The 16,557-nt window shown below is 45.6% G+C and overlaps 1 protein-coding gene across 15 annotated transcripts in view; it reads left to right on the forward strand.

The window, feature by feature from the left end:
* TRIM63 (tripartite motif containing 63) overlaps positions 1 to 16,557 on the forward strand; it is a 64,311-nt gene that overhangs the window by 15,869 nt on the left and 31,885 nt on the right. For 7 of the 15 annotated variants that reach the window (XM_073007671.1, XM_073007670.1, XM_073007662.1 and 4 more), the window contains exons 3-4: positions 5,350 to 7,162; positions 15,944 to 16,055. The gene's annotated coding sequence lies outside the window, so the exon portion shown is untranslated. Of the gene's footprint in view, positions 1 to 1,383; positions 1,506 to 5,349; positions 7,163 to 15,943; positions 16,056 to 16,557 lie in introns of all 15 variants that reach the window. The other 8 variants (XM_073007673.1, XM_073007668.1, XM_073007663.1 and 5 more) reach the window with 7 other exon arrangements.

Consider the following 16,557-nt stretch of genomic DNA (forward strand, 5'->3'; position numbering starts at 1 on the left):
ATTCCAGCACTTTAGGAGGCCAAGGTGGGCAGATCATTTGAAGTCAGGAGTTTGAGACCAGCCTGGTCAACATGGTGAAACTCCGTCTCTACTAAAAATACAAAAATTAGTCAGGCGTGGTGGCACATGCCTGTAATCCCAGCTACTTGGGAGGCTGAGGCATGAGAATTGCTTGAACCCAGGAACCGGAGATTGCAGTGAGCCAAGATTGTACCACTGCACTTCAGCCTGGGCAATAGAGTGAAACTCAGTCTCAAAAAACAAAAGATCACTCTGGCTGGCAGATGGAGACTGGATCAAGAGTGAGCAAGAGGGCAAGGAGAGATGAGTTGCAAAAGTTTAGGCAAGAGATGATAGTGGTCTGGACCAGGCTGTGAATGAGGTGATGGAAAGAAGTCGATTTAAGGGCAGGTGGAAGATTGCACAGGATCTGGTGTTTGAAGTTTGGGATGGGAAGGAGGAATAGCCAAGGAACTGCTGGACGTAGGGAAAACTCACTGCTCTTTATAGGCTCAGAGCTGAGGGGATCTTTTGAGCTGAAGATAAGGGTGCCTCTCTACACATCTCAGGGCTTCCTTCTCTGCTTTCTGACTCAGACTGAGACACCAAGAAATTTTCTGTTGATCATTTGGCTTCCCCTGTGGCTTTCTAACAAGGGAGGACACACCAGTCTTTTGATATACACACATTCTTGCATACTTGACTGATAAATTTATCTTTGTAAACTCACAGATTGTTATCTGCTTTATGATTGAGTCAGAGTCTGTTGCTTCATTGTTGTTAGCCCAAGGGTGAATCCTCTCTTAATGTAAGCAAAAAGTTAGAGTTTTGACATTGTAAAGTTGAGGCCCAAACTCCCTATTATGGCAACTTCACCAAGAGAGTCTTGGTGGATCTTTCTCATGGTGTTCAGACTTCTCGTGGAGACACCCTTCCGGACCACTGTATTATATGCTGAGTATTCAAGCTCAAACAGGGATAGGGAAGTAGACAATTGAGTTGAGGTGGACACTGTAGTGATGCTATGCACCCATAGCTTGCCCCTCCAGTTACATTCACTGTTGGTGCCACACACACTTTCAGGAAAGCAGTCTGTCAGTATTTACCAAGATGCTTTCAATATCAGTCCTGCTTCTGAGAGTCTGTAGCCTAAGGAAATGATTTAAAATGTGACATTCAATGTAGCATTATTATTATTATTATTATTATTGAGACGGAGTCCTGCTTTGTCGCCCAAGCTAGAGCACAGCGGCATGATCTCAGCTCGCTGCAACCTCCGCCTCCCAGATTTAAGCAATTCTCCTGCCTTAGCCTCCTGAATAGCTAGAATTACAGGTGCGTACTACCATGCCCAGCTCATTTTTTTTTTCTTTGTATTTTTAGTAGAGACGGGGTTTCACCATGTTAGCGAGGCTGGTCTCGAACTCCCGACCTCAGGTGATTCACCTGCCTTGGCCTCCCAAAGTGCTGGGATTACAGGCGTGAGCCATTGCACCTGGTCCAAGGTAACATTATTGATAACGGTGAGAAACTAAAAGCAAAACGTGTCCAAAAACATATCCATAGGATAGAATATTCTGCAGCCGTTAGAAAGTGGACATTCTCAGAAGAGTGGATCTTGTTCTTAAACAGGTGAAACTAATCTATGTTGATAGAAGCCAGAAGGTTACGTGAGGGGAAGAAAGGTAGTTATTGACTGGGAAGGTGAGGGAATCTTCTGGAGCACTGGAAATGTTCTGTTTCTTGAGATGGGTGGTGGTTACATGGGTGACTACACACATGAACATTCACTGAACTTCACATTTTATATGTGTGCACTCTACTGTGTGAAATTAGACCTCAATTTAAAAGAATGAGCTCTAAGACCATGTAGCAATCAATGCCCAGTGGGAAATGTCACCAAGTCCTTGAGAGACGGGCTTTGTCTGTTCCATTCCTGGAGAAGAAGAGCTTTGTTCTGTTGGCTGCTGTATACTCAGAGTTTAGAACAATGCTTGGTGGGTAGTAGACCCTCAACAAAAACCTACTGAATTATTATAGTAAATGCTTAGGATAAAATGTTAAATGAAAAAAAAAAGTCCCAAAGTTACACAACTCTTTTTATTTATTTATTTTTTTTCTTTGGATGCAGAATCTCACTCTGTCACCCAGACTGGAGTGCAGTGGTACGATCTCTGCTCAATGCAACCTCCGCCTCATGGGTTCAAGCGAGTCTCCTGCCTCAGCCTCCCGAGTAGCTGGGATTACAGGCGTGTACCGCCACACCCAGCTAACTTTTGTAGTGGAGAGGGGGTTTTGTCATGTTAGCCAGGCTGTTCTCAAACTCCTGGTTTCAAGTAATCCGCCCACCTCAGCCTCCCAAAGTGCTGGGATTACAGGCGTGAGCCACCATGCCCAGCCAAAGTTTTACAACTTTTAAGCATATGATGGTTACGATGTTATAAAAATGATGAACAGGAAAAAATCTAAAGGAAATAGAGTGAAATGGGGTTGGTGGTTGTGCTGAGTGGTGTGGTTATAGGAGACTGTATTTTATTTAATTAATTATTTTATTTTATTTTATTTATTTTATTTTATTTTTTGAGATGGAGTGTTGCTCTGTCGTCCAGGCTGGAGTGCAGTGACGCGATCTTGGCTCAATGCAACCTCCGCCTCCAGGGTTCAAGCGATTCTCCTGCCTCAGCTTCCCGAGTAGCTGGGATTACAGGCATGTGCCACTGCTCCCAGCTATTTTTTTTTTGTATTTTTAGTAGAGACGGGGTTTCACTGTGTTAGCCAGGATGGTCTCAATCTCCTGACTTCGTGATCCACCTGCCTCGGCCTCCCATGCTGGGATTACAGGCATGAACCACTGCGTCTGGCCAGGCGACTGTTTTTGAAAATTTCGTTGATGGATACCTTCTCTCCATTCTATCCATGATTCTGTATGTAACTTCATTTGGAAACAGCAGCTAACGCTGAGAGAGTGCTTATTCTGTGCCAGGCTTCACACTTACAGAAATGTCTACTTTACATTTATCAACTCACTGCATTTTTGCAAAAATCTTATGAAGTATTTATCCCTATCTTACAGACAGAGAAACTGAGGCACAGAGAGGTTAAGGAACTTGCCTAAGGTTAGGCCGCATTAAGGGGCGGCCCTGGGAGGGTGGCCCAGCAGGAATCTGGCTCCAGGGGCTGCAGGCTTAAGCGGTATGCCTCACTGCCACTCAGAAGCCAAGATCAAAAGGCTAAATTTGCAGCCTCTGTGACTGAGAGGCTCGAACAAATGGGCTGCTTTGCTCTCCTCCCCCTGTGATTTTCCCTTTTTCCTGGGAGACTCCAAATATGAAGCACCTGAAAGGGGTGAAGGGAGGAGCGATGGATGGAGAACCAGGGACCAGAGGAGAAGAGGTGGGCAGAGGCGGAAAGGCCCCGCCTGCTCCAAGCACAACCTCGCCTTCCCTGGGCAGGAACAGATGTTCCTGTTACCGGATTCCTCACTCTAGAAGCCTGGGGAGGGCCCCTCTCCCAGGCTGGCCCTGCCCCTGGCCCCTCGCCCCTGGGGCCATCCCGAGGCCTGGGCCAGCAGCCCTGATCCTGCTGTTCATCCACTGGAAAGGTGGTTTCCTGGAAGCTCGTCCCCTCCCTCTGTGTCCCATCCTAGTTCACTCTGTTCCTGGAAGTTGAAGAAACCAGGCACAGAGCTTCTGTTGCGCACCAGCCAGCCGGAGCAGCGTGCCTCCCTCTGGCTCTCACCACCCACTAGAGGGGAGAAGACGAGGGCTTGGTGCTGCTGGAGGATAGGATTTGAGTTTCTCTCTGCAGCTCACTCACTTGCTGTGTGGCCTAGGGCAAGTTCTTGACCTTTCACAAGCCTCAGTTGTTTCATATATGAAATGGAGATACTAAAAGTACCTGAAGGGGTGGCTGTAGGATTGAATGCAACAATGTGGGTGACGCATTTGGCACAGTGGCCTGGCACTGTACAGCACTCAAAACAGGGTAACTATGGTTACTATTATTATCCTGCCACCCTCATTCTCTTCAGGGTCACGGAGGGGTTGGAGAGATGGCTGAGAAGGCACGCAGATGCCTTGGCTCCAGTAGGAAACGCCTTTCTTATCAGTGTAGACGTCAGAGTCTGTCAGAGTCGAGTTATTAATACCCAGCCAGCCCACCAGCTTTGCATTTAGCATTCCAAGATGGAGAGGTGGGGAGGGGAGGGCTGGGAAACAGGTGGCCAGGGCAGGAGAAGGAGCCGCTGGCCTCGCTCGCCATGGGAACAGTCCTTCCCAGCCTCAGCAGGCAGTACTTGGCGCCTTCTCTGCCAGACACTCTCCACCTGCACTCTAAGGTCTGGGAAGGTGTGAAATTCCTGCATGAAGTCAAACGCCAGGCTGTCATCTCCTCAGTCCCCTATGGGCACAGCACTGTCCTTCCAGGGATCCAAAGCCCAAGAGAGCAGCGCTCCCAGAAGGAAGAGATCCAGGCATGGAACAGAGGACTCTCAAAGCTGGAAGGGGGCTTAAAGGACCCCCATCTGCCTTAGGGGTTTAGACACAACCCCTGCCTTGGACTCAGGCAGACCTGTGTGATCGGGAAAATATACATCCTTCAGCCTCAGTTTCCTCAGTGGTTAACTGGGAATAATACTAAGTTTGAACCCTTTGTTTGAAATGTTTGTTCCTCAGTGTTATAAATAAATAGTACTTGGACATAAATTTAATTTATTTAGTAAGGCCATTTTTACGTCCTGCCAGAAAGGGTACACACACCAGCAGTTTTGCCGCAAGAGTACACCGAACAATGGAGACAGGGTCGTTTATAACCTGATGCGTCCACCCCACTGCTGTGTCTGGTTTCCGTTGGCTGGAACAGGACCTCACATTCTGTATCTGTCCCGATTGGCTAGCGACTTAGAACTTTTTAAAAGAGGCAAAGGTAGAGGGGAACAAAGGAAGGAGGAAGTAATTTGTAGAATGCTGAAAAAGGTAAAAACACTTTTAAATAAGGAAGAAGAACAGGCTATGACCTAATGCTTGCTTGGACCAGTATAAGCATGCCAGGGCAAATATTGGAAGCTAAGAACATGAAGTATATTGATTTCTTTATTACAGCTTGCAGATATTTAAGAATGTTAGCACAGGTCTTTGAATAAATTTTGCTTCTAAGAGAAGTTACTATTTATTCCTAATTAGACAGGGAGGAAAGTCTTTGAAGAGGAACCTCTACTTTACTTTTTACACCTTCCATGTATGAAAGGAAAATAAAATCTCGGGACCCCCAACTCACTGTGCCAAAAGGGAAAGTTAAGTTTGGAAACTGAGTCACACATAAACAATTGCCTTTCCTTCTCTTCTTAAACAGGTATCTCCCCAGCTGGCCTCCCTCACCCTGAAAATGTAAGTGAGCAGCTTATCTTGACGGGTATGGGACAAGAGGAGACTAGAAATAGTCCCACCGCCCACCCCAGAGGAATGCGTATTTGACTTCTCCCTCTGCTGTGTGTTTGTCTTATGTAAGGTGTAGATTTACTGAGCACATTGAGCATGAGAGGAATACATAATTTTTTGTTTGTTTGTTTTTGAGATGGAGTCTCACTTTGTTGCCCAGGCTGGAGTGCAGTGGTGCGATCTCGGCTCACTGCAACCTCCACCTCCCAGGTTCAAGTGATTCTCCTGCCGCAGCCTTCCGAGTAGCTGAGATTACAGGCATGCACCACCACGCCCAGCTAATTTTTGTATTTTCAGTAGAGACAGGATTTCACCATATTGGCCAGGCTGATCCCGAACCCCTGATCTCAGGTGATCCGCCCATCTTGCCTTTCCAAAGTGCTAGGATTATAGGCATGAGCCACTGCACTCGCACCCAGCCAGAATACAGACTGTTCCTCTACCTGCTCCTTTCCATGTGCAACATGTGGATTCAGTGAGGGCTCAGCAAAGCCTCAAAACAATGTAACCACTTGTCTCAGTTTTTCTGCCCTCCTTTTTTTTTCTTTTCTCCTTCCTCTCCAGCTCAACCTTGGCAAAATAAACCTCTAAACTGACCAAGACCTGTCTTAGACACTCTTCTTGGTTGACACATGCAATAGAACATTTTCATTTGGCTGTTGAAAGGATAAATGAAATAATTCCTAAAAGCACAGGGATTAGTGTACAGCAAGTATCTGGTAATAGTGGGTGTTGTTGGTAGCCCAACTCCTCATTTTTACACACAACTTCCCATTTTGTTCTTCCCCAGGGGAGCCGTGGCAGATCTTAAGAAACAAAGATCTTCCAGGAATTTTTCATTCCTCCAATTGAGCTAACAAATTATACCAGACAATGCTTCTTTGTTTTCTTAAAACAACAACAACAAAAATTTTAATTGATTTTAAAAAGGTAATACCCTTTATTTTTTACAGCAGTTTTTAGGTTCACAGCAAAATTGAGAGGAAGGTACAGACATACCCCATAGAGCCGTGGCCCCTACACATGCACAGCCTCCCCGACTATCAACATCTCCCACCAGACCGGTACCTTGGTTTTTTTGTTTTTCTGTTTTTTTGAGACAGTCTTACTCTGTCACCCAGGCTGGAGTGCAGTGGCCCAATCTCAGCTCACTGCCACCTCCGCCTCCTGGGATCAAGCGATTCTCCTGTCTCAGCCTCCCAAGTAGCTGGGATTACAGATGCTCATCACCATGCCCAGCTAAATGTTATATTTTTAGTAGAGACAAGGTTTTGCCACGGTGGCCAGGGTGGTCTCAAACTTCTGACCTTAGGTGATCAGAGCAGTACCTTTATTACAATTGATAAACCTATGTGGACACACTATCACCCCAACCCGGAGTTTACATTAGTGTTCACTCGGTGTTGTACCTTCTCGGAGTTTGGACAAATGTATGGTGACATGTATTTACCACTGTAGTACCATATAGAATAGTTTCACTCATGTAAAAATCCTCTGTGCTCTGCCAATTCATCCCTTCCTTCCTGCTTACTGCTGACAACCACTAATTTTGTTTTTTTTCTTTTTTTTGAGATAGAGACTCACTCACTCTGTCGCCCAGGCTGGAGTGCAGTGGCATGATTTTGGCTCACTGCAACCTCTGCCTCCTGGGTTCAAACAACTCTCCTGCATCAGCCTCCTGAGTAGCTGGGATTACAGGCGTGTGCCATCATGCCCGGCTAATTTTTGTAAGTTTTAGTAGAGATGGGGTTTCACATGTTGGCCAAGCTGGTCTTAAACTCCTGAGCTCAAGTGATCCACCTGCCTCAGCCTCCCAAAGTGCTGGGATTACAGGTGTGAGCTACTGCGCCTGGCCAATCACTAATTTTTTAATTGTCTCCATAGTTTTACCTTTTCCAGAATGTCATATAGTTGGAATCATATAGCATGTCAGCCTTTTCAGATGGTCTTCTTTCACTTAATTATATGCATTTAAGGTTCCTCTATGTCTTTCCATCACTTGTTAGCTCGTTTCTTTCTTTGTAGTGCAGAATACTATTCCACTGTCTCAATGTACCACAGTTTATTTATCCATTCACCTGCTGAAGAACACCTTGGTTGCTTCCAAGTTTTGGCAGTTATGAATAAAGCTGCTATAAACATTCATGTGTAAGTTTTTGTGTGAACATAAGTTTTCAACTCTTTAGAGTAAATACCAAGCAGTGTGATCGCTGACTAGTATGGTAAGAGTATGTTTAGTTTTGTAAGAAACTGTCAAACTGTCTTCCAAGTGGCTGTACCATTTTGCATTCCCACCAGCAATGAATGAGAGTTCCTGTTGCTCCACAGCCTTGCTAGCATTTGGTGTTGTCAGTGTTCTGGATTCTGGCCAATCTAGTAGGTGTTTCATTCTAGTAGTGGCATTTCGTTGTTGTGTTAATTTGCAATTCCCTAATGACACATGATGTTGAGCTTATTTTCATGTGTTTATTTGCCATTTGTTTATCTTCTTTGGTGAAGTGTCTGTTCAGATCTTTTGTCCTTTTTTTTTTTTTTTCTTGTCTTGTTTTGTTGAGACGGAGTCTTTTTCTGTTGCCCAGGTTGGGGTACAATGGCGTGATGTCGGCTCACTGCAAACTCCGCCTCCCAGATTCAAATGATTCTACTGTCTCAGCCTCCTGAGTAGCTGGGATTATGGGCGCCCACCATCACACCCAGCTAATTCTTTTATTTTTGTAGAGATGGAGTTTCACTGTGTTGGCCAGGCTGGTCTCAAACTCCTGACCTTGTGATCAGTCCACCTTGGCCTCCCAGAGTGCTGGGATTACAGGCATGAGCCACCAAGTCCAGCCTTGTCCATGTTTTAATGGAGTCATTTGTTTTCTTTTTTTTTTTTTTTTTGAGACAAAGTCTCGCTCTGTCGCCCAGGCAAGAGTGCAGTGGTGCAATCTCGGTTCACTGCAAGTGCTACCTCCCAGGTTCACGCCGTTCACCTGCCTCAGCCTCCCAAGTAGCTGGGACTACAGGCGCCTGCCACCACGCCCAGCTAATTTTTTGTATTTTTGGTAGAGACGGGGTTTCACCATGTTAGCCAGGATGGTCTCGATCTCCTGACCTCATGATCTGCCCGCCTCGGCCTCCTAAAGTGCTGGGATCACAGGCCTGAGCCACCGTGCCCGGCCCATTTGTTTTCTTATTACTGAGTTTCAAGGGTTCTTGGTATATGTTGAATAATAGTCCTTGTCTTTTGCAAATATTTTCTCCCAGTCTGTTGACTTGGCTTGTCATTATCCTGACTGATTTTTATTAATGACTCAGGATTTCTTTTCCTCTGTTACTAAAAAGTAAGTGTTCTGACCAGGCGCAGTGGCTCACATCTGTAATCCCAGCACTTTGGGAGGCCGAGGCGGGTGGATCACTTGAGGTCAGGAGTTAGAGACCAGCCTGGGCAACATGGTGAGACCCCTGTCTCTACTAAAAATAAAAAAATTAGCTGTGTGTGGTGTTGTGTGCCTGTCATTCCAGCTACTTGGGAGGCTGAGGCACGTGAATCCCTTGAATTTGGGAGGTGGATGTTGCAGTGAGCCAAGGTTGCACCACTGCACTGCAGGCTGGGCAACAGAGTGAGACTCCCTCTCAAAAATAAAAAAATAAATAAAAATTTAAAAATAGGTGTTCTTAAAAGTTTGTATCATATGAAGAGCAGAAAGGCTTGACTTTGCCAGTGCTCTTGCCTATGGAGGACCCCACATTTGGCAAGTATAGCAGGTGACATCCCGCATGTTCAGGATTGTGGCCCAGAGAGGGAGTGTGACTCACTTGAGATTGCACAGCATGTTCACTAAGCTAATATATTCTTCTCACACACATAGCCTTCATAGTAATCACAGAACTCTTATTTGGTTTGAATGAGACTCCTGGAATGTGTCTTCTTTCTTCTGTACTTTAAAAAAGTTGCAAAAAGAAAAATGTAACAACAGCAGATTTTTTTTGAAAAGGACAAAACCAAAACACTCATAATCGTAGCACCTCAATAACTGACTGTTTCACTTTTCTGAGGATGTTATCTATCTGGCAAAGGTTGGGACGAGGTGAGCCCACATATTGTAATAGTTATCATATTAGTGTATCTTACGCTTTTTTGTTTTACTTTTTTTTTTTTTTTGAGATGAAGTTTTGCTCTTGTTGCCCAGGCTGGAGTGCAATGGTGCATCTCCGTTCACTGCAACCTCCACCTCCCACATTCAAGTGATTCTCCTGCCTCAGCCTCCAGAGTGGCTGGGATTACAGCCATCTGCCACCACACCCGGCTAATTTTGTATTTTTAGTAGAGACGGGGTTTCTCCATGTTGTTCAGGCTGGTCTCAAACTCCTGACCTCAGGTGATCCACCCGCCTCGGTCTCCCAAAGTGCTGGGGTTATAGGCATGAGACATCACCCCCAGCCTTGTTTTACTTTTATCCAGGTTTCAATACAATGTATTAGAATGGCTGCATAACCCTGGGGGCTGTCTCTGGAGTGTCCTTCCCCAAAGTTGTCACTCAGTCAGCTCTTCCACATCATCCAAGTCTCAGATCAACTGTCCGCTCCTCAGGGGTCCTTCCTCGAACATCGTATCTAAAGCATCCAAGGCAATCTCCCTGATTGAAAGTCTCTCTCCATCCTATTACTCTCTATATTTATATTTATATATACACACACACACACATAATATATATATATTTTTTTTTCGGGGGGGGGTTTTGGTAGAGTTGGGGCCTTGCTATGTTGCCAAGCTGGTCTTGAATTCATGGACTCAAGCGATACCCCCATCTCAGCCTCCCAAAGCCCGTCCGTCCCTTCCTTCCTTCCTTTCTTCCTCCCTCCCTCCCTCCCTCCCTCCCTCCCTCCCTCCCTCCCTTCCTTCCTTCCTTCCTTCCTTCCTTCCTTCCTTCCTTCCTTCCTTCTTTCCTTCCCTCCTCTCTCTCTTTTTTTCTTTCTTACTCTCTCTCTCTCTTTCTTTTTTTAGAATACTTTATTATTGTTATTTTTTATAGAGACAGGATCTGGCTATGTCGCACAGGCTGGAGTGCTGCAAAACCATCATAGCTCACTTTAGCCTCGAACTCCTGAACTCCTCCTCCCTCAGCTTCCTGAGTAGCTGGGACTACAAGTGTGTGCCACCATGCCCAGCTAAGTTTTAAAATTTTTGGAGAGACAGGATGTCTCTATGTTGTCCAAGCTGGTCTCTAACTCCTGGGCCCAAGTGATCCTCCCACCTCGGCCTCCTACATTGCTGGGATTGCAGGCATGAGCCATTGCTCCCAGTCGATTCTGGTTTCTTTTGCCTTTTTTTTTTTTGAAGAGATAGAGTCTCACTCTGTTACCCAGGCTGGAGTGCAGTGGCGTGATCTCGACTCACTGCAACCTCTGCCCCCTGGGTTCAAGGGATTCTCCTGAATCAGTCTCCTAAGTACTACAGGCACACACCACCACACCCAGCTAATTTTTTGTATTTTTAGTAGAGACAGGATTTTGCCATGTTGCCCAGGCTGGTCACGAACTCCTGACCTCAGGCAATCTGCCCACCTCGGCCTCCCAAAGTGATGGGATTACAGGCATGAGCCACTGTGCCTGGCCTGTTTTATTTTCTTGATAGCATTTGTTACATCAGAAATCATCTTTATTTTTAAAAATCTGTCTTCTCCTGCCAGAATATAAGCTCCCTGGGGAGAAAAGGGAACTTTTCTCTCTTGCTTTCTCTGTATCTCCAGTGCCTAGAACAGTGCCTGGCATGTAGTAGGTGCTCAACAGATATTTATTTTATCAACTCGAGAATTCAGCTGACTAACCGGGCTCAGTGGCTCACACCTGTAATCCCAGCACTTTGGGAGGCCAAGACAGGCGGATCATCTGAGGTCAGGAGTTTGAGACCAGCCTGGCCAACATGGTGAAACCCCATCTCTACTAAAGATACAAAAATTAGCCGGATGTAGTGGTGGGCGCCTGTAATCCCAGCTACTTGGGAGGCTAAGGCAGGAGAATTGCTTGAACCTGGGAGGTGGAGGCTGCAGTGAGCCGAGATTGAGCCATTGCATTCCAGCCTGGGTGACAGAGTGAGACTCCGTCTCAAAAAAAAAAAAAAAAAAAAAAAAAGAACAGAATTCAGCAGACCACAGTTTACCTAGTTGGTCATTGAATATCCTTTTTAAAATAGCTTATTAACTGATACTGCAATAGATGTCTTGGGGAGCCAGTATATCAAGGAGTTTTGGAAGAAGGTTTTGGCAAAAGACATGGGTTCCTCTCTCACCTCTGTCATTTACTAACTTTGTGATGTTGGGCAGTATATTTAACTTCTCTGAATCTCAGTTTCCTTATTTGAAATGAGGGTAATATTAGTGCCTATCTCATAGGGTTATCGTGAGGTAAATAAAATTAAATAAAAATAATGCATGTAAAGAGAGTGCTTAGCAAAATGCCCATGAAACAGGAGCAACCCATTCCAGCATGTTCTCTCTGCTGGGCACTGCTCTAAGTATTTCCCAGGTGTTGTCTCATGTAATCATCAGAATCATCTTTTTTTGTTGGTTACACAACAATGGTTATTTTGTGAACATTTATTCAGCTACACACTTAGTCATGTACTTTTTGGTATTTGGATTACAGTCAGTAAAAGGTTTACTTAACAACAATAACAACGACAATAAAAGCTCTATGAGGAAGGAAACTTTATCATTCCCATTTTATAGATGAGGAAACTGAATCTCAAAGAAGTTAAATCATTGGCTCAAGATACAGCACAGCCAGGTGCAGTGGCTCATGCCTGTACTCCCAACTACCCAGAAGGCTAAGGTGGGAGAATTGCTTGAGCCCAGGAGGCAGAGGTTTGCATGAGTTGAGATCGTGTCATTTCACTCCAGTTTGGGTGACAGAGCAAGAAAAAAAAAAAAAAAGATCAGGGCTAGGCATGGTGGCTCACTCCTGTAATCCCAGCACTTTGGGAGGCTGAGGCAGGTGGATCACCTGAGGTCAGAGGTTCAAGACCAGCCTGGCCAACATGGTGAAACCCTGTCTCTACTAAAAATACAAAATTAGCTGGGTGTGGTGGCACAGGCCTATAAATAATCCCAGCTACTTGGGAGGCTGAAGCAACAGAGTCATTTGAACCTGGGAGGCGGAGGTTGCAGTGAACTGAGATTGTGCCATTGTACTCCACCCTGGGCAACAGAGTGAGACTCCGTCTCAAGCAAACAAACAAACAAAAAGATCATACAGTAAGTGGGTGGGGCTGTGGATCCACAGCTGCTCACTGCCAGACCCATTTAAGCACTCATTAAACAGTAGCCTTTTATTATTATTAACATTTAACATTTTTGTTGTTTTAAAAACTTTTTTCTATTTTAAATAATACTTCAGGGTGTATCTTTGGCCATTTCTGGCTTTTCTCTGGTTTTGAATGACTTCCTTTGGATACAATCCCGAAGATAGAATTAACTGGGGAAAATAGGGTCCAGAGAGTTGATGTGACTTACTCAAGGTAAGTAGTGGTGCTTGGAGCAGGGCCACCACGTATAGTTGTATAGATTATTCACTTCACTTGATCTGGGGGTGAGTGGGCTTCCCAGGGGAGTTCAGCCTTGGGCAGGGTTTGAATAGGCAGAGGAAGGGGTGTTCCAAGTAGGGGCCCTTAGAAGGGGAGAACGAGGAGGGTGCGATGGAGAAATAGTGGGAAATCAGTTCCAACGGAGCAGACAATCGGAGACAGGATTTTAGGAGACAGGTGGGACTGGATCATTCATTCATTCCATAAACATGCTAAGCTGCATTGTATGCCAGGCGCTATTCCAGGAGCTGTAGATAGCAGTGAACAAGCTCATCCAATCCCTGCACTCATGGAACAGATACTGTCTTAGGCAGAGGGTGGGGACAAACAACTGACACAGAAATTGAATAAAATATAGATTGTGATAAATATTGAGAAAGAACCAAGCAGGTGCTCGGTCCAGGAGTAGTAGGACGGGGCCTGTTTAAACAGAGTGGTTAAAGAAGGCTTCTGTGAAGAGGTGACATCTTAGCTGAGGAGGAAAAGACTATTCTAGGCAGATCACATAGCAGGTGCAAAGGCCCAGAGGCAGGATGCTGCAGAGATGGCATTCAAAGCCATGCAGAAGAGAGTCTTGAAGGGTTGTAAGTTTAGAAGTCATTTCAGACAGCCTTGAGCAAAGGATTCTTTTTCCCCAACCCCCTCCCAGCTTTTTTCTTTCTCTCTCTCTTTCTTTTGGAGACTGGGTCTCACTCTGTTGCCCAGGCTGGAGTGCAGTGGCATGATCTCAGATCACTGCAATCCCCACCTCCTGGGCTCAACCAATCCTCTCACCTCAGCCCCTGCAAAGTAGCTGGGACCACAGGTGTGCACCACCATGCCCAGCTAATTTTTGCATTTTTTGTAGAGACGAGGTTTCTCCATGTTGCCCAGGCTGGTCTCAAACTCCTGAACTCAAATGATCCTCCCGCCTCAGCCTCCCAAAGGGCTGAGATTACAGATGTGAACCACTGCACCCAGCCCCTAGTCTGATCTTTGTTCTGAGTTCGGCTGTACTTTTCCATCTGCCTGCTGGTTGACCCACAGAGCAGTCACCTCAAAGTCATGTGTTCTTCCCAAACAGCTCCCCACCTCCCATCTCCTTCTAAATCTCTACACTCTCTCTTGACTATTGCTGAGCATCTTGAGTCTTCCTTCCTCATTCTCTCACTTCTGTCTCTTCCTTGGCCACTTTTCTAGACCAGGGAGTCAACCAAGTACCATAGTGTGATAGGACCACACACAAGCACTGTGAAAGTACTCAGACCTGGGCTCAAATCGCAGCTCTGCCATTCAGTTCATTTCACAGGGTCTCGGTTCGTTGGTTGGTGTAGGGAAGTTGTACCTTGGTGGCTGGAGAGTAAATGAGATGATGTTGGAGGTGACAGCAGCTGACACACAGTAGGTATCTGATGAGTGACAGTGCCTTGCCCTTTCCCTACCAACCTTGGGCAACTGTCTTGTTTTCTTCATAGCTTGGCTTTTTCTATTTGGGAAGCAGAGAAGTGGTTGAAGTTCTTGGGTAATCATTGACTCTCAAAATATCTCTCTGGGGAACCAAGATCTCCAATATTTCTTTTCAAAGTATTTTAAACAGTTAGCTTAATTTGCAGTCATAATACTATCATTAACTGAGTGTTTATTACCTGTCAGTTACTGTGCTAAGTACCTTATATATTTTGTCTTCTTTCATCCTCATGACAACTCTATGAAGAAAGTTCCATTATTGTCACCATTTTATAGTTCAGGAAACTGAGGCTCAGAAAAATGAATTGACTGGCTTAAAGTCACATAGCTAGTTAAGGGATGAAACTGGGACTTGAACCTACATTTATCTGGCAACAAAAACCTGAGTGCCTGATCACTAGACCATCCTGCCTCACAGCCTATCTGGCCAAAGTAGAAAGAGAGTCAACGTTTCATTTCCTGCATGGCTGGAAGCTCAGAGAAGTGAGAGGCTTGTTCAGAGTCCCATAATGGACTGGACACTAAGCCAGCATATGGTGGGTCTGGCCCCAGGTCCCAAACCTGCCCCAGCAGAGAAAACTGGGAGGTATGAGACTTCAGGGCATCCTGGACCTTCCTCCTAGAGCTGGACTGCCTCTCCAGAGCAACCGAGCCATAAACACAAGCGGCTCTTTCAACACGACACTGAGCCTGAGTCACTGCGTATTTATAGATGGGCCTCTTCTTGCCTCAGCTTTGCCAGGATTTATCAGGTTCACTTGGGGTTCAGAGGGTGACAACCTGTTTATCATCCAAGGTGCCCAAGCTGGATGTTGGGACATTCTCCGAGAACGAGATCTGGAGTCCTGCCTGTGTTTAGACCTTGCCTGACCCTCAACACCCAGACTGATGCAATTCTCCCTATCCAAGTTGTGCCCCCTTCTACCAGATACTCCCCATGCTTACCCCATCACAACCTTATATACCTAGAGAATTCACGGTCTCGGGTTAAAATGGGACAGAAATGCTGCTTCTTTCAGGAAGACATCCTGGATTGATCTAGGAAGGTTAAAAACTTTCCCTAACCCCACTGCTCTGAGGGAGTAAACTCTCTCATTGGTCAGATAATTAAATTAATCATAATAACATTTGCTAAGACTCTGGGAGGACAAGGTGGGAGGATTGCTTGAGGGCAAGAGTTCGAGACCAGCCTGGCTACATAGCAAGACCCTGTTTCTACAAAAAAAAAAAAAATTACCCAGGTGTGGTGGCGCATGCCTGTAGCCCCAGCTACTTGGAGGCTGAGGCAGGAGGATCACTTGAGCCCAGGAGGTTGAGGCTGCAGTGAGCTGTGATTGCATCACTACACTCCAGCCTGGACAACAGAGAGAGAGAGAGAGAGAGAGAGAGAGAGAGACCTTGTTTCAAAAAAAAAAGTAAAACAAACATTTTCTAAGGACCTTCTGTGTACCAGATACCATGCTAAGTGTTTTAACATTACCTTTTTTTTTTTTTTAAGATGGGGTTGCCCAGGCTGGAGTGCAGTGGTGCAATGACAGCTCACTGCAGCCTTGAACTCCTGGGCTCAAGTGATCCTCCCGCTTCAACCTCCTGAGCAGCTGGAATTACAGGTGTGTGCCACAGCACTCAGATTAACATTACCTTTTTGAATCTTCACAATTTTGTAAGTTAAATATTAATTTAATATCATCTTTATAGATGAGGAAACTGAGGCTCACAGAGGTAAAGTAACTTGCCCAAGCCACACGACTTTCCTCCTAGTAAGTAGCAGGACTGTGCTTGAAATCTACGTTTTCCTTGGTTCAGTGGTCCAAGCCGTAGGTGACCTTGGACAAGTTACTTCACTTCTGAGCCTCAGTTTCTTTATCTGTAAAATGGAGACACTAATACCAACAGTTATACAGATTGAATAAACCTGGTACACAGTAGACTCCCAACTGCTGACTCCTGTCCCACACCTGCTAAATTTGTTCATTCTAAGTTGCTTAGGACAATCAACCAGGCCACATCTGGCTCAGACTCTGGGGACTTGAACCTGGGACCCAGGCTCTTCCAGCCACCCCTGCTCCTCTGCCCCTACTCCTTCTGTTTCCTTAATAGTAATCATGTCCT

Source organism: Chlorocebus sabaeus, chromosome 20 (assembly GCF_047675955.1).
Source record: "Chlorocebus sabaeus isolate Y175 chromosome 20, mChlSab1.0.hap1, whole genome shotgun sequence".
In the NCBI taxonomy this organism is placed as follows: Eukaryota; Metazoa; Chordata; class Mammalia; order Primates; family Cercopithecidae; genus Chlorocebus; species Chlorocebus sabaeus.